Source organism: Castor canadensis, chromosome 2 (genome assembly GCF_047511655.1).
Source record: "Castor canadensis chromosome 2, mCasCan1.hap1v2, whole genome shotgun sequence".
Classification (NCBI taxonomy): domain Eukaryota; kingdom Metazoa; phylum Chordata; class Mammalia; order Rodentia; family Castoridae; genus Castor; species Castor canadensis.
This window is the reverse complement of record NC_133387.1, coordinates 34,521,126-34,544,660: the sequence shown is the minus strand read 5'-3', so window position 1 is coordinate 34,544,660 and position 23,535 is coordinate 34,521,126.

The following is a 23,535-nucleotide window of genomic DNA, read 5'->3' as shown; positions in this document are numbered from 1 at the left end:
CCTTCTGCAATTTTAAACCATGACAACAAGGACAAAAAGTAGTGAGAAAATTTAAGAAACATAACTCTCTGTAATTAAAAGGACAATTTCTATAAACAGAAAATGAACATATTATAGTCTAGAACAGATGCTCATAGAACAAAGCTTGACATTAAGTTTATTTTAAGATTCCCAAATACTATGTACAATATCTTATGTGGATTTTTACTTGTTTAGTCTGAATTTACTAATAAATCTAAACAGTGTTTAACCAAATATGCTTGTCAAATGATACTGAAGAGAGTTATCTCTTGTCAATGACAGCCTGATTTTAATGATAAAGGACTTCATTCATTAAGCATTGATTTTCAACCTTCTTTATTTTCAATCTCACAAAATACAGAATTCTATACTGAGGTTAACATAAGTGCACCTGGGGAGATAGTCTATGTGTATGCATATATGTGTATGCATCCACATATGAGTGGATGCATACATGTGTACATGGGTGTCCTTCCTAAGTTATAATTATGCTGTTCTTCATTATTGTGTCATATGTCATGTAAATATAATAATGCTATTTCTAGACTCTTGAGGGGAGTGAGATGAGACACAACTCCAAACACAAGAAAAGATAGCTTGAGACTTATAGACAATGAGCAGAATGAAGGAATCAAGTGGTAGAAAATACTAAGTGAACATATCAAGATTAAAGGATTTTTGTTAAACTGACTTAGCAAAATCCTTGATGAAGATAAGTCAGAGACTTATAAATCAAAGTTTGTGATGAGGAACTTTATTATGTATTGAGGGTAATCAGATATGATATGGGAAGAGGGTATTCTCACTAATCTGACTAACGATTTTTACTAAAACTAAACACACCAAGAGTGGAAATGGATGCTCAAGGTCAAAGTTTGTACAAGAAGAATGACAGTATGACAGTATCCTCACGAAAGTTTGCTCAAGGAGGGAGTCTTGCCAGTAGATAGTGAATCAAGGAAAGGATGCACCATTTACGGGCCTGAAATAAACAGCTGCTATGGGGCAGGGGAAACCAATCCCATTAACCTTCCTCTTCTAACTTCCCTCTTAGGAAGACAAACCCACGAGGGCCATGCTTCCCATACCTGTGTAGCTTAATCTTTGTGGTGCAAGTATGGGTTCTGACAGTTATAAGAATGTACCCTTCAGCTATCTTCCTACATGGAACACAGGTCTTTAGAAACTGGGGTACAGACAAAAGAAAATAAGTTAGTTTGGAGAGTGATAGAGTTTCTAGGTGGGGTACCATTTGTACATTGGTGACAAAATTGAGATAAAATTATCTTTTTTTTGAGACTTTTTACTAAAAAAGTCCAATAATAGGAAAGCCCAAACTTAATGATACATGGGTTAAAGAGCAGAAGTGCAAGCAGGAGAAAAAAATGAGAAGAAAAAACCACTGTTGGAACTTATAAAATGAGTAATTCTGGCAAGATGAAAGAATTTTAACTCAATAAATTAAAAAAATTTATTTCTACATACTAGCAAAGACAATAAAGAAATGAATTCCATTTCATTATTTATGCCTCAAAAATACTTATGTTTTGCATGTAAATGTACCACTATAAATTTGAAATATGAATTAAACAAAAACATTAATGAATTTCCTTAACATGAAATAAATTTTGCCTATAAAATATACTGTAAGTTTTAATATAATGTGTCCTCATTTTTAATATCCTTAATTGTAAAATAAGTCTGACAACATATATAATCTATCTCAAAAAATGTCATGTTAAATGTGCATTAGAAGTTGATGTGATGTACTGTGTGTAGAGAATAAATATATACTGTGTTTTATATCCAAGTAGCTATGTCACATGACTCTTTTGTTAATAAGTGCTGTAGAGTTACTGTAAAGGTTCATAATTAGAAACATATCTCTTTCTGTTTCCTTAGGTATAACTTAAATTGATGAGTCTGTTATGATCAATTAAGGGAATTTTTAACTACACTAGCCTCAACTGCATTGTTCATAGGCATAACCCAGATATCATATAGAATTTACACTTACAGTCCATCGCAAGATTACATTTTTTACAGACTAAGAAAGTTTCATAGGCCATCACCTTTCAACACTTGAAGCTATTTTTAACCTTTTCTAAAAGATAGTCTAAATTTATATCAACTTAATATGATGTTTATATATATATATGCACATATATATTCACTAATGTTTGAAAAAAATCTTACTTGAGTAAACTCTAATCATAAAAGTATTCACAGAACATATACAATGATTTTTGTAATTTTTTCTGCTGGAAACATTGATCACAATTCATTCAATACCCTTTTTATGGGTATTTGTTATCACAGAGAATTTAAAAACCTTCATTAGATTTTAAAAACCTTCTTCTGTCATAGCAATACACATTTTGTAGACAGTAGAAAATTTAGTCCTTTGTAACCAGAGTCCTGAGGCTCACTCTGGGGGGTTCCAACATGTCAGTCTGGTCTTTCACCCCGAGGAAAGCAAATAAAAGTAATGGTGGGCAGAAAGGCAGAAAAAGATCTTAATGAAAATGAACATTCTGGGAAGACAGAAGTTAAGTATTCATACTGTCTTTGGGGTACTGACATGAGCTCTAGGTTTAAATAGAGAAAGAATTGGGGTAGGAACGTGAAGCAAGCAAAACTAAGCAGTCTTGTTTCAACTGTTGTCTGCTCTGGTTCTTCAAAGACAAGTCCTCATTGACCGAGTAGATGATCCAGTTGCATGAGATGATTGCTCCTTCTTGTGATTGACCTCATCATGGGGTGAACTGTCTGTGAAGCCATTCTTTTCCTGAAACCTGAGGTGACTTCAGACTTAGGACAATGACTGGAGACTTTCAGGTCCCTTTTCAGGGGATCTGGAAAAAGATATTGCAAAAACTGACAGTAAGATGCTTCAACTACTCTTATCTGTGTTGCAATAGATTAGGAGTCACCAGTTTTTAGACAGATACCTGGAACATGATTAACGTATCTACATTCAGAGTTAAGCAGGAATCTGACCTAAAGTTATGGAGATGAATATAAAATTAAGACAGGGATTCCAGGCTTTTATTCTGCCTTATGCGAGCCCTGGTTAGAAGTTAAACTTTTCAGCAAAAGCAGTTTCTCAGTACTTGTGATACTTTGCTCTTAAAAAACATTGAAAAGTTTACTTGACTAGAAGAATGTATCATATATTTAGATAAACATAATTATTCTCTTCTTTCTAATTTAGTAATGGATTTGACAGCTGATATTCTTTAATATTGTAATTCATTTACCAATATCAGACACTTCTGGGAAATTTTAAGATACTTTGCAATTTTTAATCAAGATTGGGTTTGCTTACATTAAATTCCATTGATGTGTTGAAATAAAAATTCAAATAAAATAATGAGCTTTTTACTTTTTATAAAAATGATTATGCTAATACAGACAAGTAGTATAATGGATTTTTTGATGTGGTTGCAATTATTTTTTAATCACATGTGTTCATTTTTCTCTTTCCAAATAATCCCTCTAATTAGAATATTTTCTCCATGGGATATAGTTCTTGTATAATACTTCCTTGAAGACAAACAAACTCATAATTAACTGAATTTAATAATTGTCCCAGATAGAATATATTAAATGAAATATATTCATACTTCTTAGGTAATTAAGATGAAGATATGTGTACCTTCGCAGTTAGTCCTATATACAAATGGGTGTTTTTACATGCATTAGAAAGAACAGTAGGTGACACATTCATTTCTTGGATCTCAACAAAGTAAGAGAAGATGTACCTTCTTGCCTTTGTGATATTCCCCTCAGATGTGCCAATAAACACACGCCACATTTTATTTTAGATCACCAACAAAAAGTAACTCTAATTTCAATAGAGGCAATAATGCTTATTTTCCTCTAATAAATAATCAAACCTTGATTTTTTATGCAAATATTTTAAATTTGCTAACTAAATCTTTTATAACTTACATGAAGCTGAATTATTTAGATTATTTACATGGTACTTAGAGAATTAATCAGGAAATCAAAATTAATTTGGATGTATTTGGTTCATTTTATTAATAAATATTTCATTTCATTTATGCAATAAAAAGTGATAAAATATATATGTACAAATATATTCTATCATCTATTTATTTATCTACTAGTCTATTTATCTACCTACCATCTATCTCATCTAACTAGCTAACTATCTAGCTATCTTGCATCTATCCAACTAACCACCTATTTATCTTCTATTTTGTGTAAAATCTGATCTAATAGCATATATCTGTCTCGGTTAAATCAGGAGAAAGTAATCACTTAGTACTTTCACTAGAGAAAGATTAATATAGAGGATCACTAAATTGTGATAGGAGAATACATGCACATATGGAAAGGGAATCGTAAAGAATAACCTAGAGCTGTGGGTAAATACCTAAGAAAGGACAAATTCAGAAGAGGCATTCAGCTGATTCAAGGTTGTGAAGCCCACTGGAAAGATGGCTCAGTAGTTCAAGTCAGTTCTCTTTCATAGTTACCAGGTAAATTAAAACAGCCTCTTGGAGAGCTGATGAAGTGAGCTGGAAGCAATCTTTTGTTGGGAGTCTGGTCACTGCTATGGGCTCCACCAGAACCAACAGCTGCAAAAGCTACCTTCAAGGAACCCAGCAGATTTCTTTGTGTACCTTAAGCAGCTCCAGGCTTATAACTGGCACAAGTGTTTTGTGTCTGGTTCTCCTTGGAAGGTTTTGTGTTTTTAGTAAATTGATTGTTAATGGAACACAAAATATGATAGTGTCATTAAAGTAATCTCAAAAGCAATATGTATTAACTAAATTAACTAAATGAATCAAAGCATTCCAGTCAGATTTTTTTTTTTTTGTGATGGGTTTTTTCTTTTTTTTTTTTTTTTTTTTTTCATTTTTCTTTTATTATTCATATGTGCATACAAGGCTTGGTTTATTTCTCCCCCCTGCCCCCACCCCCTCCCTTACCACCCACTCCACCCCCTCCCGCTCCCCCCCTCAATACCCAGCAGAAACTATTTTGCCCTTATCTCTAATTTTGTTGTAGAGAGAGTATAAGCAATAATAGGAAGGAACAAGGGGTTTTGCTGGTTGAGATAAAGATAGCTATACAGGGCATTGACTCACATTGATTTCCTGTGCGTGGGTGTTACCTTCTAGGTTAATTCTTTTTAATCTAACCTTTTCTCTAGTTCCTGGTCCCCTTTTCCTATTGGCCTCAGTTGCTTTAAGGTATCTGCTTTAGTTTCTCTGCATTAAGGGCAACAAATGCTAGCTAGTTTTTTAGGTGTCTTACCTATCCTCACCCCTCCCTTGTGTGCTCTCGCTTTTATCATGTGCTCATAGTCCAATCCCATTGTTGTGTTTGCCCTTGATCTAATGTCCACATATGAGGGAGAACATACGATTTTTGGTTTTTTGAGCCAGACTAACCTCACTCAGAATGATGTTCTCCAATTCCATCCATTTACCAGCGAATGATAACATTTCGTTCTTCTTCATGGCTGCATAAAATTCCATTGTGTATAGATACCACATTTTCTTAATCCATTCGTCAGTGCTGGGGCATCTTGGCTGTTTCCATAACTTGGCTATTGTGAATAGTGCCGCAATAAACATGGATGTGCAGGTGCCTCTGGAGTAACAGTCTTTTGGATATATCCCCAAGAGTGGTATTGCTGGATCAAATGGTAGATCGATGTCCAGCTTTTTAAGTAGCCTCCAAATTTTTTTCCAGAGTGGTTGTACTAGTCTACATTCCCACCAACAGTGTAAGAGGGTTCCTTTTTCCCCGCATCCTCGCCAACACCTGTTGTTGGTGGTGTTGCTGATGATGGCTGTTCTAACAGGGGTGAGGTGGAATCTTAGTGTGGTTTTAATTTGCATTTCCTTTATTGCTAGAGATGGTGAGCATTTTTTCATGTGTTTTCTGACCATTTGAATTTCTTCTTTTGAGAAAGTTCTGTTTAGTTCACATGCCCATTTCTTTATTGGTTCATTAGTTTTGGGAGAATTTAGTTTTTTAAGTTCCCTGTATATTCTGGTTATCAGTCCTTTGTCTGATGTATAATTGGCAAATATTTTCTCCCACTCTATGGGTGTTCTCTTCAGTTTAGAGACCATTTCTTTTGATGAACAGAAGCTTTTTAGTTTTATGAGGTCCCATTTATCTATGCTATCTCTTAGTTGCTGTGCTGCTGGGGTTTCATTGAGAAAGTTCTTACCTATACCTACTAACTCCAGAGTATTTCCTACTCTTTCTTCTATCAACTTAAGAGTTTGGGGTCTGATATTAAGATCCTTGATCCATTTTGAGTTAATATTGGTATAGGGTGATATACAAGGATCTAGTTTCAGTTTTTTGCAGACTGCTAACCAGTTTTCCCAGCAGTTTTTGTTGAAGAGGCTGCTATTTCTCCATCGTATATTTTTAGCTCCTTTGTCAAAGATAAGTTGCTCATAGTTGTGTGGCTTCATATCTGGATCCTCTATTCTGTTCCACTGGTCTTCATGTCTGTTTTTGTGCCAGTACCATGCTGTTTTTATTGTTATTGCTTTGTAATATAGTTTGAAGTCAGGTATTGTAATACCTCCTGCATTGTTCTTTTGACTGAGTATTGCCTTGGCTATTCGTGGCCTCTTGTTTTTCCATATAAATTTAACAGTAGATTTTTCAATCTCTTTGATGAATGTCATTGGAATTTTGATGGGAATTGCATTAAACATGTAGATTACTTTTGGGAGTGTAGACATTTTTACTATGTTGATTCTACCAATCCATGAGCATGGGAGATCTCTCCACTTTCTATAGTCTTCCTCAATCTCTTTCTTCAGAAGTGTATAGTTTTCCTTGTAGAGGTCTTTCACATCTTTTGTTAGGTTTACACCTAGGCATTTGATTTTTTTTGAGGCTATTGTAAATGGCATTGTTTTCATACATTCTTTTTCAGTTTGCTCATTGTTAGTGTATAGAAATGCTAATGATTTTTCTATGTTGATTTTATATCCTGCTACTTTGCTATAGCTATTGATGATGTCTAGAAGCTTCTGAGTAGAGTTTTTTGGGTCTTTAAGGTATAGGATCATGTCGTCTGCAAATAGGGATATTTTGACAGTTTCTTTACCTATTTGTATTCCTTTTATTCCTTCTTCTTGCCTAATTGCTCTGGCTAGGAATTCCAGTACTATGTTGAATAGGAGTGGAGATAGTGGGCATCCTTGTCTGGTTCCTGATTTTAGAGGGAATGGTTTTAATTTTTCTCCGTTAAGCATAATGCTGGCTGTAGGTTTGTCATATATAGCTTTTATAATGTTGAGGAACTTTCCTTCTATTCCTAGTTTTCTTAGAGCTTTTATCATGAAATGATGTTGGATCTTATCAAAGGCTTTTTCTGCATCTATTGAGATGATCAAGTGGTTTTTGTCTTTGCTTCTGTTAATGTGGTTTATTACGTTTATTGATTTTCGTATGTTGAACCACCCCTGCATCCCTGGGATGAAGCCTACCTGGTCGTGGTGAGTAATCTTTTTGATGTGTTGCTGAATTCGATTTGCCATTATTTTGTTGAGGATTTTTGCATCAATGTTCATTAAGGAGATTGGCCTATAGTTCTCCTTTTTGGAGGTGTCTTTGCCTGGTTTTGGGATAAGTGTAATACTGGCTTCATAAAATGTGTTTGGCAGTTTTCCTTCCCTTTCTATTTCATGGAACAGTTTAAGGAGGGTTGGTATCAGTTCTTCTTTAAAGGTCTGATAGAATTCAGCAGAGAATCCATCAGGTCCTGGACTTTTCTTTTTGGGGAGACTCTTGATTGCTGCTTCAATTTCATTTTGTGTTATAGGTCTATTCAGGTGATTAATTTCCTCTTGGTTCAGTTTTGGATGATCATATGTATCTAGAAATCTGTCCATTTCTTTTAGATTTTCAAATTTATTTGAATATAGGTTCTCAAAGTAGTCTCTGATGATTTCCTGGACTTCCATGGTGTTTGTTGTTATCTCCCCTTTTGCATTCCTGATTCTACTAATTTGGGTTTTTTCTCTCCTCATTTTAGTCAGGTTTGCCAGGGGTCTATCGATCTTGTTTATTTTTTCAAAGAACCAACTTTTTGTTTCATTAAATCTTTGTATGGTTTTTTTGGTTTCTATTTCGTTGATTTCAGCTCTTATTTTTATTATTTCTCTCCTTCTATTTGTTTTGGGATTTGCTTGTTCTTGTTTTTCTAGGAGTTTGAGATGTATCATTAGGTCATTGATTTGGGATCTTTCAATCTTTTTAATATATGCACTCATGGCTATAAACTTTCCTCTCAAGACTGCCTTAGCTGTGTCCCATAGGTTCCGGTAGGTTGTGTTTTCATTTTCATTGACTTCCAGGAACATTTTAATTTCCTCTTTTATTGCATCGATGATCCATTCTTCATTAAGTAATGAGTTATTTTCCAGTCAGATTTTTATGAAGTCTATTGCATTTACAAAACAGTCAACTACATATCAATGTTCCCAATGTGGTAAGATAACGATTTGAGAAAGGGTCAACATTCAATAATTCTAAATAAAATGCAAGATCATTTATAGACTGGGGCATAATCAGATATATTTCACCTGCATCAACCATTTGGGGTTTATTCAAAAGCTCATAATCTCCTCTAAATAAAATTGACTTCTTTACAACAATTTAGTCAGTTTGTACAAAACACATGCCTTGAGTTTTTGGTCTATGCATCATTTAGATTGATGATGTAGATAATCCTATGATCAAAAATCTCTTGGTAAAATAAAGTGGATAAGGTTTCTAACTAACTGACCCATAAGTGAGGTACTCTTAAAGGCCTAAAATTTTAGTTAGTATTGATTTCTGGCTTTACATGTCATATATACAGCAATAATTTTGGGTAATTTAGAATGTGGAATGACAAAAGCATTACTGTTTGTGGCATATGACTTTTATGTTTATATTTTTGTGTGTGCATTTTAATTAATTAATAAAACAAGCTTTTAATTTTAAATAGTTTTTTTTTCTTTCTTTTATTATTCATATGTGCATACAAGGCTTGGGTCATTTCTCCCCCCACCCCCACCCCCTCCCCCCCTCCCCCCTCTCAATACCCAGCAGAAACTATTTTGCCCTTATTTCTAATTTTGTTGTAGAGAGAGTATAAGCAATAATAGGAAGGAACAAGGGTTTTTGCTGGTTGAGATAAGGATAGCTATACAGGGCATTGACTCACATTAAATAGTTTTTGATTTACAAAAAAGAGTAAATATTATATGTACTATGCTAAGTTTCTCTGACTAATTCTTAAATTACTTTAGGAAATTTGTCCAATTGGCAAACCAAAATTGATATATTATTATTAATTAAAGTCCATATCTTTTCCAAATGTCCTTAGATACTAACTAATATTTTGTTACTGTCCCAGAGTCCCATCCAGGAGGGCACAAAATGTTAATTCATTGGGTCTCCCAGTTTCTCTTGGCTGGAATAGTTCTACAATCTTTCTTTCTTTGTGGACTGTTTAGAATAGTTCTTGAATTGAGATTTATCTGATATTTTTCTCATAATTAGATTGGGGGTTATAGATTTTGGGGTGAATGATACCAGAGGTAATGTGTAATCCACTTCACATACTATCAACATGATAACACTTTTGGTATTAATCTTTGATACTTAACTGAGAGTTATTTATTAAGCCTCTTCACAATGAACTGAATATTGTCTTTCTCCCTCTCCACACAGTATTGTTTGGAAAAATGTCACCATATGTACAGAGTATTACTCTATCACCTTCAGAGTGATTGCATAGATTGTTTAGAATTCATTTGTAAGAGAAATGTGGCTATTTCTTACCTTTATCTCTCTTCATCTCTCTCTCTCTCTCTCTCTCTCCCTCCCTCCTTTACCTCCATTTTTCTTCATCCTCACCCTTGCCTCCCTTCCTCCTTACCTTCTTCTTCCCTATCAGTATGGACTTAGATTTTATTTCATACTTAGGGCTACAATCAAATGTACTTTACATAATTTTGTTGCAATTGTTCCAACTTTGGTCATTGGGAGCTTTCTCTGTTGGCCCATTTATCATTTCAATTTAACCAAATCATTATGTTGGTCATTATGCTAGGTTTTTTTGTTTGCTTTGTGTTGTTTTTTCAGTACTCTAACTTTCTAGTATTGCAAGATGTTCTTCTAGCTTTATCTGTGTACTCCATGCAATATTTCTTGAATCAACTATTTCTCTAAGGATCTCTGTTCCTTTTTAATGTACAATGGTATGGGAAACAAGGATGTGGGTACCAGGTGTGTTTCTCACTAATAAGATGACTTTGCTTTTAGGCCCTCTCAGCTGACAACTGAAGGAGACACATGCATGAATAATAATTTTTAACATATACACATCTATAGAAATTTGTCCATATATTTATTTGTGTCTATATTAACTAAGTATAAGTTCTTTCTGATGGATCCCACTCTAAAATATCAATTGCCACATGGATGATTGCAGCTGTACCTGTCCTTTCTTTTCTGCAACACATTATACAAATAGTGAGAAACTAAGCTTTCCCCATCTGCCATCAATATACCTCCTAATATTGGTGTATATGTATAGCAATGTCAGAGCTGTTAATTTGTACCCTCACAGGTAACAATTTTATCAAGCAGTGTGCAATTGTGCATAGTTCCTTTTGCCTTTAGTTTTAGTTTCTTCATTTCCAAAATTACTTAGGCCAGCTGCCTTTTTCTCTGTTCATTTCAGTGAGATTGTTTTTTTATATTTGTCAAAGAGTAAAACATTTTGTCATACTCTTTATTATATTGTGGAAATCTATGGCTTTCTTAATTATTTATTAAAATTTGCATCCATTATGGTTGACTATTTTCATTGTTTCTGTCTCCTCTAATGCACTACTTAGAATAGTGTTCTTACTTTAAAATGTCTCTTGCGCTTTGCCTATTCCACCTTTACCTCCTTTCTGAGCCCTTGACAACTGCTTATCATATCTTTAGTTTTAACTTTTCCAGAATATCATATATTGGGAGTGTTACTATATGTGAACACTCACATACTGACTTTTTCAATTAGAAATATTCATCTGAAACTCACACGTGCTTTTCTGTGACTTGATAACTCATGTCTTTTTAATGTTGAATAATTTTCTATGGTGTGAATATATCTCAATTGACTTATATATTCACCTATTGAACAGCATTTTTTTCATTTTAGTTTTTCTCAGTTAAGAAAATGCTACTACAGACATCTACTGGCAAGTTTGATCTGGAAGTAAGTTTGTAAATCTGTTGGATAAATGTCTAGGTTCAACCATAACTGTTATGAATATATACTAAAAATATGGCCAAAAGGAATGGGAGGTTGTTATATGATGTATCAAGCAATATATTGGTAGGTCATAAAGATACTTGGCAGCAAAACTGAAATCATGGTTGCTATAGAATACAGACACATGAGTGGGAGAAATAAATAAATGGGAATGATTTTATGTACTTGGCATGCTTGCAAAATGCCAAAATATACTTTTTTCATTTTCTACTGAAAAAACTAGAACACATCATGCCTTTTAAAGAATCTAATAAATATTAAGTATTTTATTGGAATCAAAGGGTAATATTCAGAATGAAGGCACAAATGACTTTTTGTTTAATTAAGCTAATGACTTCATAATGTAATATTAATGCAATATACAAATATTTAAACATTTTCTATTTTAGGACGAATAGTTTGATGCAATGCTCAGAATACTTTTTTAGGGTGTCTAATTGAATTTTTCAGTTCTTCATTAAAATGCTTACTAAATAAAAAGCTTCATTTTGACTTTTATCAATGCTAATAGGCTTTTGTAAAAGGAAAGCATAACATAAAATGAAGGGAACTAAAAAAATCTACACTTACATGCTAAGGAATATGAATGACTATAGGACCAATTTCTTAATTGCAATATATTAAAGCAAGTTTCCCTGAAAATTCAATTAATCCTAGACCCAGGAAATTCACCAGGGGCAAGTTATATTGAATTTTGTATAACTTAGTCATTAATTTGTCTGATGAAAACATTATAAAATAGTTTTATACTATCTTACATACAGTATATTTATGAAAATGTTTTGATATGACCAAAGTTTTAGTTGCTGTGATCATATGTGATTGAAAATCTCTTCGTCTTTATTCATCCAAACTACTAAAGTATAAAATACCAAAATAATTAAGACTAGGATAAATTATACAGATTTTTTTCTGAAATTATAAACAATGCTAGTAGATGGAATGAGTTTTCCAGGTAAATATGATTTCTCATTCATATTTAAAACACTTTAAGGCATTTTCTATAACAATTAAAATCTATCAAAAGTGAATTTTGTACCTCCATATCTTCCTAAAATTAGTATGTAGAATATAATATGTACAATATTTTGTTAGTCTGCCTTTATGTTAACATTGATTATTAAATTGGACTATGAATCAAGGATACATTGAAGTCATCAATGATGTCTCTACTTGTATAGTTTTCATGTATCTCACTTTCTTCAGGTTCTTTCTGTTAAGGCCCCTTTTCCTGATTTTATAATTGTGGCTTATACTTTACTACTTCATTTTATCTGTAATTGTGAAATGAATATGCTTCATCCTCTTTTTTCACTTCATTTGGAAGCTGTGTTCTAGGTAGTTTAATTTAGGAAGTACATCTCTTAAAAAGTCTAAGGCATTGCAGGTGCATCCTGTGAGGCACACAAATGACATCTTAAAAATCAGTCTTTAGGTTTTTTTTTTTTGTGACTGATGTTGGTGAAAGTGTTGAACAGTACATTAATCCTTTGTTGAACAAAAGCTTCAAGTTTAGTGTTTTTTAAAGAAAATGTGTACTTTTAAATATATGGGAGAAATAATTTTTCATAGTATTTTTTGCAACTTATGCAGTATTTCGCTGACTTCACATTTGGAAGAAATTTTATTTAGAAATTTTATCACTTATTTTATTATTTTGCTAGTATTTAATGTGGCCGATCCCTGAACTGTGAGCAACTCTGGCCAGTGCAGCTAGTTCATGTATTAAAAGTTTTTAAAAGTGACATTTATATTCTCTAAATGGAGTTATTGATTATACTGGATAACTTATCAAGCTATATATTAGATCTTACCTACACAGGATTAACATGGAGCACTTGTATTTAGAACATAGAGTGACAGATGATAGCTGATGTTTGCCGAAAATTTTGTTCCCAAATCTATACAGCAAAAGTAATTCCTAGATCAAAATATAAAAGATGAAGTTAGAATAGTAGACATTACCATTTGATCATCCCACTGAAACTCCTGGCAAGATGCAGTTTAAGCATTCCCTACTTCAATCTTTCCCTATTTCCTCAGAAAGAGCTTTCCTCCTTAGTCTCACAGCTCCGTCTTTTGCTCCTTATTATACCAGGTTTTCATTGTCTTTTATAATCTTTCTCCATGCTACAGTGAAGGTTCTTAAAGGTAGTGTATTTATCAACTTGCTATTTCCATCAAGTGGTCTTAGAGAAAGATAAGAGATTGTCTATGAGAAAACCTAGTATAATAGTACTGTATGCAGAAGATGCAGATTTCATAGAATACAAATAATGAATATATGCAGTGATTGTGCAAAACACACAGACTCTTATATGCATTTAATTGCTTTCTTTGTGGTCCATGCAAAGCATTTTGTGGGTGATATGGAACAAAATATGGCTAAGAGCTCATTTAGCTCAATCAGCTTTGGAAGCAAAATCATATAAGCAGATTTATTTTTCTTTTTTGCATAGTGCCTAAAAATGTCACTCTCATAAATAAATTTGTTCTGTTTATGCAAAATGATTATAAAGTCAAATCTATTTTATTCTTTCAGAAGTGAAAAATATAAATACAGTGCATTTTTAGAGGAATTAACACAGAATAGAACTAAATTCTACTATCTTGGTTTTATGAATATATAAATAAGGCCGAAACAAACTATATATAAGATTTAAGACACTTAAATATTACTGTACTTAAATGCTCATGTTAACCAATCCTCATGACTTATATAATGCAGAACTCCTGTGGGCACATGAGCCTAAGAACTAAGCAGGACACTGACAGTTCATCCCTGACAACAAATAACAAATGAATTCTGATTGTCAACTTGAATGGATTGAGGGGTTATTAGAAAATGGATAGATAGGCACACTTCCATGTGTCTGCGGAGGAATTCTCAGAAAAGACAGTGTGTGTCAGTGCACTGATTGAAGAAGACTTGTCCTGAATGTGGTCCAATCTTCTAGGGGGCGGGATGGTCTGAAAAAAGCAGAAGGGAGGAGCTTGTGTATTTACACACATGCTGGACCCTTCTTGAGAGGGTGCTTTTGTTAAATTAGTATAAATTAATTTCACAATGTGAGGGCTTCCTTATGACATATAATGTACTATTATCAGATTCACCTCATCTATTACCTTTTCTTATACCCTCCTCTCACCTTCCATATCCCTAAAATTTCCCCTTTTAGTTTCTAGTCTTCATCTCCCTAGATTCCAACATATGAAAGAAAACATGCAATACTTGTCTTTGTGAGATTAATTTATTTCACATAACATGATAATTTCTAGGTCCATACATTTTTATGCAAACGACATAATTTCATTCATTCTGTCTGAATAAAAATTAATTGTGATTACATGGCACACTGTTTTCATACATTCATCTGTTGATGGGCACTTAGGCTGATTCAATAACTCGGTTATTACGAATGATGCTGCAATACACATGAGAGTACAGGTATCTATCCCTATAATAAGTTGATTTTGATTCCTTTAAATGTATACCCAGACCATTTGTGTAGAATTTCAGTACTCGTTTATATAAAAACTGGACTAATTTTTACTCCAGCAGTGCTTAAGGTTTTTCTTTTTTTACCCTACATGTGGGTCAACATTTATTTTCTTATCTAAAGACAGCTGCTGTTTTTAACCCCTGGACATCAGACTCCATATTCTTCAGTCTTTTTTTTGTTTTTGTTTTTGACATTACTGGAATTTGAACCCAGGGCCTCATGCTTGCTAGGCAAGTACTATACCATTTGAGCCATACACTCAGGCCTTTTTTGCTTTAGTATTTTGTTTTTCAGATAAGCTCTCTTGTTTTTACTCATCCAGTAGGAAGACCTCAATCCTCCTACTTTGACCTCTTGCCTCTCTGGGATTATAGCCCTATACCAAACCTGGCTTATCTATTGAGTTGGAGGGTTTGCTAAGTTTTTGCTCTGGCTTGCATGGACCTGCAATGCTAAAGGTCTTTGTGCAGTAGCTGAGATTACAGCAATGAATCACTGGGCCTGGTCCCTCTTCAGCCTTTCTTATTTAAACTTCACCAGTGGCTCTCTAGAGAGCTTTCAGGCCTCTGGCTTCTGACTGAAACAGCATCAATGAGCTGTCTTGTTCTGAGTCTTCTACCTTTTTGGATTAAATAGATCTGCATCGTGTTAGCTCTGCAGTCTGCAGAAAGTCATTGTGGGACATTTCAGTTTCTGATAGCAGGAGCTAATTTGGTAAATATCCTCTTACAATGATATGTGTTGTCTCAACTCTGTTCCTCTGGAGAACTCTGACTAGCACATGTGAGTATTTTATTTTTCTATAATTGGAAATACATTAAATAGCAGAAATATTTCTTTCTCATTTTTCTGTGGCTAAATGTCAGTAATTGTTTTAATTTTAAGCATTAAATATATAATATATAATTTAGATAATTATTCATAATTTGTAACTTTGTTCTTACATATTCCTAATGTTTAATTGAATTTGCCTGCCCAGGAATTTGAGAATCTAATGAAAATTTCATGCTGATGACTTGGTTTCCAATATTTTTATACACCATAGACTTAAAAGTCTCAATTTTAGCTTAAATCACACATAGGAAAGAATGCTGACATTGGATGAGTTTTGGTTTCCATTCTGTTTGTGAAATGTAAATATGGATATCATTTACTTTGCTCCATTCTTGGAAAAGAGAATTTGTAACTTGGTGAGACTATATTATAAGATTGTCCACAATTCAGAGGTTTAAAATTAAAATGTGAAGTCAATGTTGATAGCTTGAAATGTATATGTGTTAATGTTGCAATTTTTATAATTTCTTTTTTTTTTTTTGATGGGACCTGGGTTTGAACTCAGAGCTTTGTGCTTGCAAAGCAGACGCTCTACTGCTTGATCCATGCCTCCTGTAAAATTTTGATTATTTCTTTTTTTATAGGTGGATATTATAATAAAGATATAAAACCTACTCTTTCCAAAATTGCCCAGTTCTTATGTGTATGATTGTAAAAGAAAATTCCCAAGCAATTGAGACTAAAGAATAGATTAACTTAGCAGCATTTACTTCATGAGTTAGTCATTTGACAGAGAACCAAAGCGCCTTCCACAAGATTAGGAGAATACAAAGGGCACATTCCTCCCAGACTTTCATGTGTACAGACCTATCAGGTAGATTGGGACGGAAAGGGTTGTTTTAGGTCTCTACTTAGGAATCCATGGATGTGAAGTAAGGAGCCTACAATTGAAGGGCATATATTAGAACTGCACCTTTGAAGAAAAGTTGTTATTAAAGGATGGTCATTGGTGATCATTGGTCATTGGTGATCATTGGCCATTGAGTGATCATCAGGATGATATTAAAGTGCATCTCAGAAAGTATATATGTAGTCGTACCGGGATTGAACACAGGGCCTTGCGAATATTAGGTAGGCACTCACATCTGAGCTGCATCCCTAGCCTCAGGTGTGGTGTTATTAGAGTTGAGAACAGGTTTCCTTAGACTAGAATTTCTGATAATATTCAGTGTGTATTGAGAGATCTCTTCAGACTTATCTCAGGATAACTTTGCCAGTAAAGCTCTTTGACACTTTCATTCACTTTCTTGTCTACTTGCTCTATAAGCATTTAAATCCATCACCTGATATGTAAGTAAAATGCACATCGATATTGTTGAAGGCTCTTTCCTAGTTCCTTTCAGTTGTCTGTTAGAAACGTTTAATGTAAAGAAAACACAGTGAATCTATTTACGACTTGCTTTGCCTATTTAATTAAACTTACATGTTTTTATTTTAAGCTTTTTCATATTTTCCATTTTTAAAACCATATCTATAGTAAAATTAAATAATTAACATTTCATATAACCATGATCACTAAAATTTCTCTAAAACTCTTAAATATAATAATATAAACATCTATGAAATTACCACACAAATGATTTTCCAAGCTTCAAGTAAATAGTGTGAACATGAATTATAACCAGGAAAATGAACCAGTGATATAAAGGTAAATAAAGGAAAATTCACTATCTTTGGTCTTTTCCAGCTTAAAAAATGTGCACTTATCAAGGTTTTCATAATCAGCATTTCTTGGGCATATAGAAGATTTGGGGATCATACATCAAGGAAAAATTATCAGATTTAGATAAGACAAAAACTTATTCAGTTTGTGGTAACTTTGTATTTGTGTTTACTTGTAAAACTAATTCATTTTGAAATACAGAAGTGATGGACTTTGTCCTTTGCCATATATCTGTATGAGAAGATCCAGGTCCACAATATAAAGCAATGTAGATTCTATAATAGAAAGCCTGAAAAATCATCTTTAGATTCTTTTTGTAATTTTAAAAGCCTGTTACTGAAGTGGTAGCAAGTTTAGATATGAGTGTAGTGAAATAAAAGGGGTTATCAGTCATTTAGAAAGGAAATAATGGGAACTTTTAAAAACTAGAAAAGTGAGTTCAAAACAGTAGAAGACTTGGCTGACTGGACAAATAATCTGGCTGGTTAGAAGGACTTGTTGATCTTTCCCATGGTTCACATTATAGACAGAATCCAAAAGTATGGAAAATCTCATAAGCAAATGTACAGCACAGGGTTCTGTTTAAGAGAGCTTTGCCAACTCCCTGTATAGCTATTCTTATCTCAACTAGTAAAAACCTTTGGTACTTCCTATTATTGCTTATACTCTCTCTTCATTAAAATTAGAGATAAGGGCAAATTAGTTTCTGCCAGGTAGCGAGGGGTAAGGGGGGTAAAAAGGGGGGGTAAGGGGTGGGGGGGAAGGGGGGAGAAATGACCCAAACATTGTACGCACATATGAATAAAATAAAAATTAAAGAAGAAGAGAGCTTTGCCTCAGAAGAAATAAAGGAGAAGTGACCAAAAATACCCTGACATTCACTGAGTCTGTTGCCAAGTAGAGCAAGGTTTGTTTATAATTAAACAAACTCTTTCTGGAAGAATGAAGACACTAAATTGAATTCAGTAAATAGTTGGAACATCAACTATAATTTGAAATATAGCTAGATGAAGGTTATTTATTTCTGTAACAAAATTTAGAGTAGAAGTGGAAAAATTCTTCAGGATTGAGTAAAAGGTACTTGATTGTAACTTAAACAATTTAAAATTATTTTAATGGCAGCACAAGAATAATTTTAGGATTTAATGAAGTAAAATCTGATTTATCCATACTGATTTTTTGATGCCCTGGTTTTTTTCTAGGAAAATCTCACATCCTTGAATGTCTTCAGTGAGATGCTGCCCTACTTCAGAAGCAGCCAAATCATGCCTTGTACCAGTGGTAGAACTGTGGTAACAAGTTTCATTTGCAGCAGGAAGAGGCTTATAATGGTCTGGGAGCAGGACATTTCCTGTTTCTTCTGTAGGAGTAGAAATATTTCTATTAGTTTTTCCTTACTTTGGTTTTCCTTCTCAAGAGCCATAATTGTCTTTGTCCTGTAACTGGAGCAGCTGGGTTTCTTCCCCCCAGTGACAAAAGTCATAACTTTTGTCTTATAGGGGAGAAAGATCCAAGAGGGCTTCTCACCTTTTTGTATCTGCAGCCATTTGCCTTTTTTGGGCCTGAATTATCACCGATATTTTGTTTGCTTTGTTTTGTTTTTCTGAAAATCTCAAAATGGAGATTCCTAGAAAAGTTCCATCAAAGTGGGGTAAATTCCTTCTGAGATTTCCCCACCTTGGGATCCCATACTGTCACAGAAGCTTACTGTCTCATTTAGCAATTCACTGGAGGTGTTTATTGAGATGACTTTTTTTTTTGCTTCTTTTAAGTAAAACACAATAATCATATGCATCTATGGGATAAAATGTTATAATTCCATATGAGTACAATGTATAATGATCAAATCAGTTCAGGGTAATTAACATTTCTGTCTCATTAAAGACTTGTTATTTCTTTGTGTTTGGAAACTTGAAACTCATCTTTTCTAGCTTTCTATAAAATGTAGAATAATTGTTATGAGCTATAATCATACTACTGTGATGTAGTGCATTAGAACTTGTTCCTTATTCCTATGCAACTGTATTTTGGTCCCATTACCTAACCATCTTCTCTCTCTTTTCCCTTATCCTAGCCTCCAGTGGCTACCATTCTGCTCTATCTACGAAAGCAACACATTTAGTGTCCTCAAAGCAGTGAGAACATGTCTTGTCTTTCTATTCCTGACTTACTTAACATAATGTCCTTCTAGTCCATCAATGCTCCCACAAATGACAATATTGCATTATTTTATAGCTATATGTATTGTGTGTTCCTCAGTCTACCTGGAGTGAGGTAGTATATATCACTATAGTTCTCATTTTCATTTCTTTGATGATGAGTGATGTACACTTTTCATATGCTTGTTGTGTATGAATATCTTCTTGAAAAATTTCTGTTTAGACCTGTTGCCCACTTTCAAATAAGATTATTTTTTACTATTAAGGACAAGAGAATGAAGGTCTAACACAAAAGGATAGTGTGAGTCTCACAGAAGATTATAATTTAACAGAGCTATCCCTAGTTCTTCTGTTTATTTGTTTTTGCTTCCCAGTACCTTTACCTTTAGTGACTTCTTCTATGGCACTTTAATTTGTTAAGAAATTAGATGTTTAAGCAGCTCAAAATAGTGTGTGTGTTTGTGTGTGTGTGTGTGTGTGTGTGTGTGTGTGTGTGTGTATGTGTATGTATGTGTGTGTTTGGGGATACTCTTTGAAGAAAACACTATTAAAGCAAGTTAAAAATAAAAAAATCCTAAGCAGGTAATCCTGTTTAACTTATATACAAAGGTCTATAAGCCATAAAGAACAAACATCTTACTATATTTTATTTCCTTACTACTTTTAAATAAGTAGTAGCTGCTTTAGTTGCTCTTATAATTTAGTGTTGCTTTTTAATAGGGATTCAAAATGTAAACAATGATTAAGGGAGAGAAAATTTCTTAAAACATGACTGAACAACATGCAAATTGCATACAACTTTTTGCATGGGTCTCCTAATGTTATTCTTTAGGGACAAAGTTAAACAGCTATTTAGCAGCATGCCTCCATTGATTTACTCGGTTTCTTACCTGGCGCACATCAGCCATCTGGAGATGAGGAGAGAGCTCCATGGACTTTACCCAGTTTCCTGGGCTTCTCTCAGATTGAAGGAGGTGAAGGACAAACACTTAAAGAAATAGTTGGCAGAGAGAAAAGGACAGGGAAAAGATGTAGAAACCTATGTTCTAGTGATTAGAAACTTCCAAATAACTGAATTGCTGCTGAGAGTTTATGCCAACGTAAGTCATAGGTCACTGAACTTTATCCTTGCACACATTGGGAAAGAAAGCAAGGTAGCGCCATTTAACCCAGGGGTTCACACTAAACCCAAAATTGTCCATTAGTCTCTGACTGTTCAAGATCTCATCTCCATGTCCCTTCAATGCCAAGGACAAACTAGACCTCGAGGAGACTTTACATATACATTAGCAGTTTTATTTCTTTTTACTGAACAAAGTTTACATTTTCTTACATAAGAAAAATTGCTTTGCATCATAATTTTCAAAGCACAATTTTCCTGTGTCCTTTACTTGGTGGTTAATTTTGCATGAGTAGTCAGTGTACTCTGTTGGTTATAAGCAATGTCTCACCTGCTCCCTGGATTCATACATCTAGACTGCTGCTTAGTCATTGTGAGGCCACAGGCTTAAGCATACTGCTTCATCTTTCTAGGTTCTAGTTACAGTTAAAGTAATGATAATAATAACTAAATTTACTGAGTTGTTGACATTTGATAGAGTATGTGAAGTAGATAAAATTCTCCTTGGTACATACTAGGTACTCTCCTTCTTTAAACACCTCTTATATACTGAGAACTACTTATATCCCTCCACCCATACATCATTGGACCAGGGGCAACATCTCATTCCAATTGAAAAAAAACCAAAAACAGTCTTTTAGAATAGTTTTAGGTATAAGGGAAGTCTTTCTTTTTTAGAAGAAAAAAGAAATCTATGCTTTTAATTAAAAAAAATTAATCTCTTGCAAATGTCTCTTTATGGAGATCTGGGACACTGACATTATTTTGTCTGTTAAGGTTATGGTACATTGCAACATGTAGTTTCCTGTTTATTACAACCTTTGGGAAAAATTTCTGGCTGATCATAGAACTTTGAATATTTGTATCCAAGCAATAGGTTATTTTTATCTCATGATTATTGTCAATGGGTTGCTGGCTTTTAGATCAGTTAGAGATGAATCAACCTAGGTTGTAACACATTTGTACATGAAAGCAATGCTAGGAATCTCTCTGTAGAGCTGTCTTTATCTCAACTAGCAAAAATGCTTTGTCTTTCTTATAATTGCTTATTTCTACTCTTCAACAGAACTGGAGAAAAGCACAGAACAGGTTCTGCCTGGAAGGGAGGGGGTAGCGGGGAGAGGATGGGGAAAGGGCAGGAGGGAGAAATGACACAAACAATGAATGCATACATAAATAAATGAATAATAAAAAAAGGATAGTCTTAAAAGTAGAACAGGGAGTTCTCATATATTTCATGCCCAATTTACACTATTATTAATATCTCACATTGATGTGCTATATTTTTTATAGCTCATGAAATGATACTGATGCATTTTGTTAATTAAATACCATACTTCATTCACATTTCCTTAGGTTTTACCTAATGTGCTTTATTTGTTCAGGTCCAGGAAGCCTTATTACATTGTCATGACTCTTTACCCTCCACTTGGTTTTGACAGTCTTAGACTTCACATATTTTTGAGCAGTACTTGAGCCTTTTGAGTATTGGTCAGGTATTTTTTAGAATTGTTAATTGGGATCTGTCCTTTTTTTCCCACTCAGTGTAAGGTTTATTGGTATTACAGTGGAAGACTATAGGCAAATAGCAATTTTCATCATATTTTATCAAGAATTAAAAACTCAGCACATGATTTATGACCACTTAGGAGAATCATTCTTTATGGGAAATTTGACTCTTTTCCCTTATTTATTTTTTATATATATGTATTTATTTAGCCAATCCTTTGTGTCAGTCGACTTAAGGATATTTATACTATTATTGGGGTGGTAACCTAATATTGCTTTATTTATTTTGTTACTAAACTTGTTCTAACATTGGCTAGTGGCTAAGAGACATAGCTGGCTCTTTCATCCCTTACATACATGCCCATTGTTGTGGATTTTTTAGTTTAGTTCAGCTTAGTTTTCTGAATATTTTTCTATTTTCTAAAACTACTAGGAGTTTTAAGCTGACTTTTTGTATTTTCTGCTAGAAATCAGCCATTTATCCAAGAATTCTAAGACTACCATGGGAAAATGGTATTAGAAAGCAAGAAGTAGCTTAGGGTTGGAGCTCAGTGTTAGAGGGTTGGCTTAGAATCTCTGAGGCCTAGGAGTCTATCCCCAGCATCACAAAAATATATTAATTTAAATAAAAAAGAAAACAAGATCTGGTCACTCTGTGTGGTGTTTGTTCCTTATTAATACCACAGCATAGTACTTTGCATGTATACTTAATTTAATAGCTATTGGACCCCATAATTATATGCAAATATAAATTCAATTGATACCCTATATTCAACTTTCTGTATGATAGTGTAAATCAACAATCTTCAAAAGAGCTCTGAACATGCAGTGAGCTGTTACTATCACCATGTAGGAGGTATAAATTTATTAATATATATTAATGTTAACAATATTATTTCTAATAAATTTAGGAGAAAATTATTTTAAAATACAAAACAAAATAATTCCAATGATTATTTGGTGTTTATTTCAAGTTTTTAATTTAATGTATATTTTATAATCTACAAAACATATTCATACTCACACTTGTGCCTAATTTACAAACAAACATTCTGGTATTAAGCATGTATGCTCATTTTTTTAAAGCAGTACTGGGGTTTGAACTCAGAGCTTCATACTTGTTAGGCAGGAGATTTACCACTTGAGCCATTCTGCCATCCCCTTTTGCTTTGTTTATTTTGGAGATGAGGTCTTGATTTTTGCCCAGGAATCCCTGAAACATGATCCTTCCATCTATATTTTCTGCCATAGCTGGGAAGATAAGTGTTCACCACTATGCCCAACTTTTTTCCATTGAGATAGGGTTTCATACAGCATTTTGGCTGGGCTGGACTAGAACCAGGATCCTTGCACTATCATCGTTCCAAGTAATTAGGATTATAGGGTGCAAGTCAATA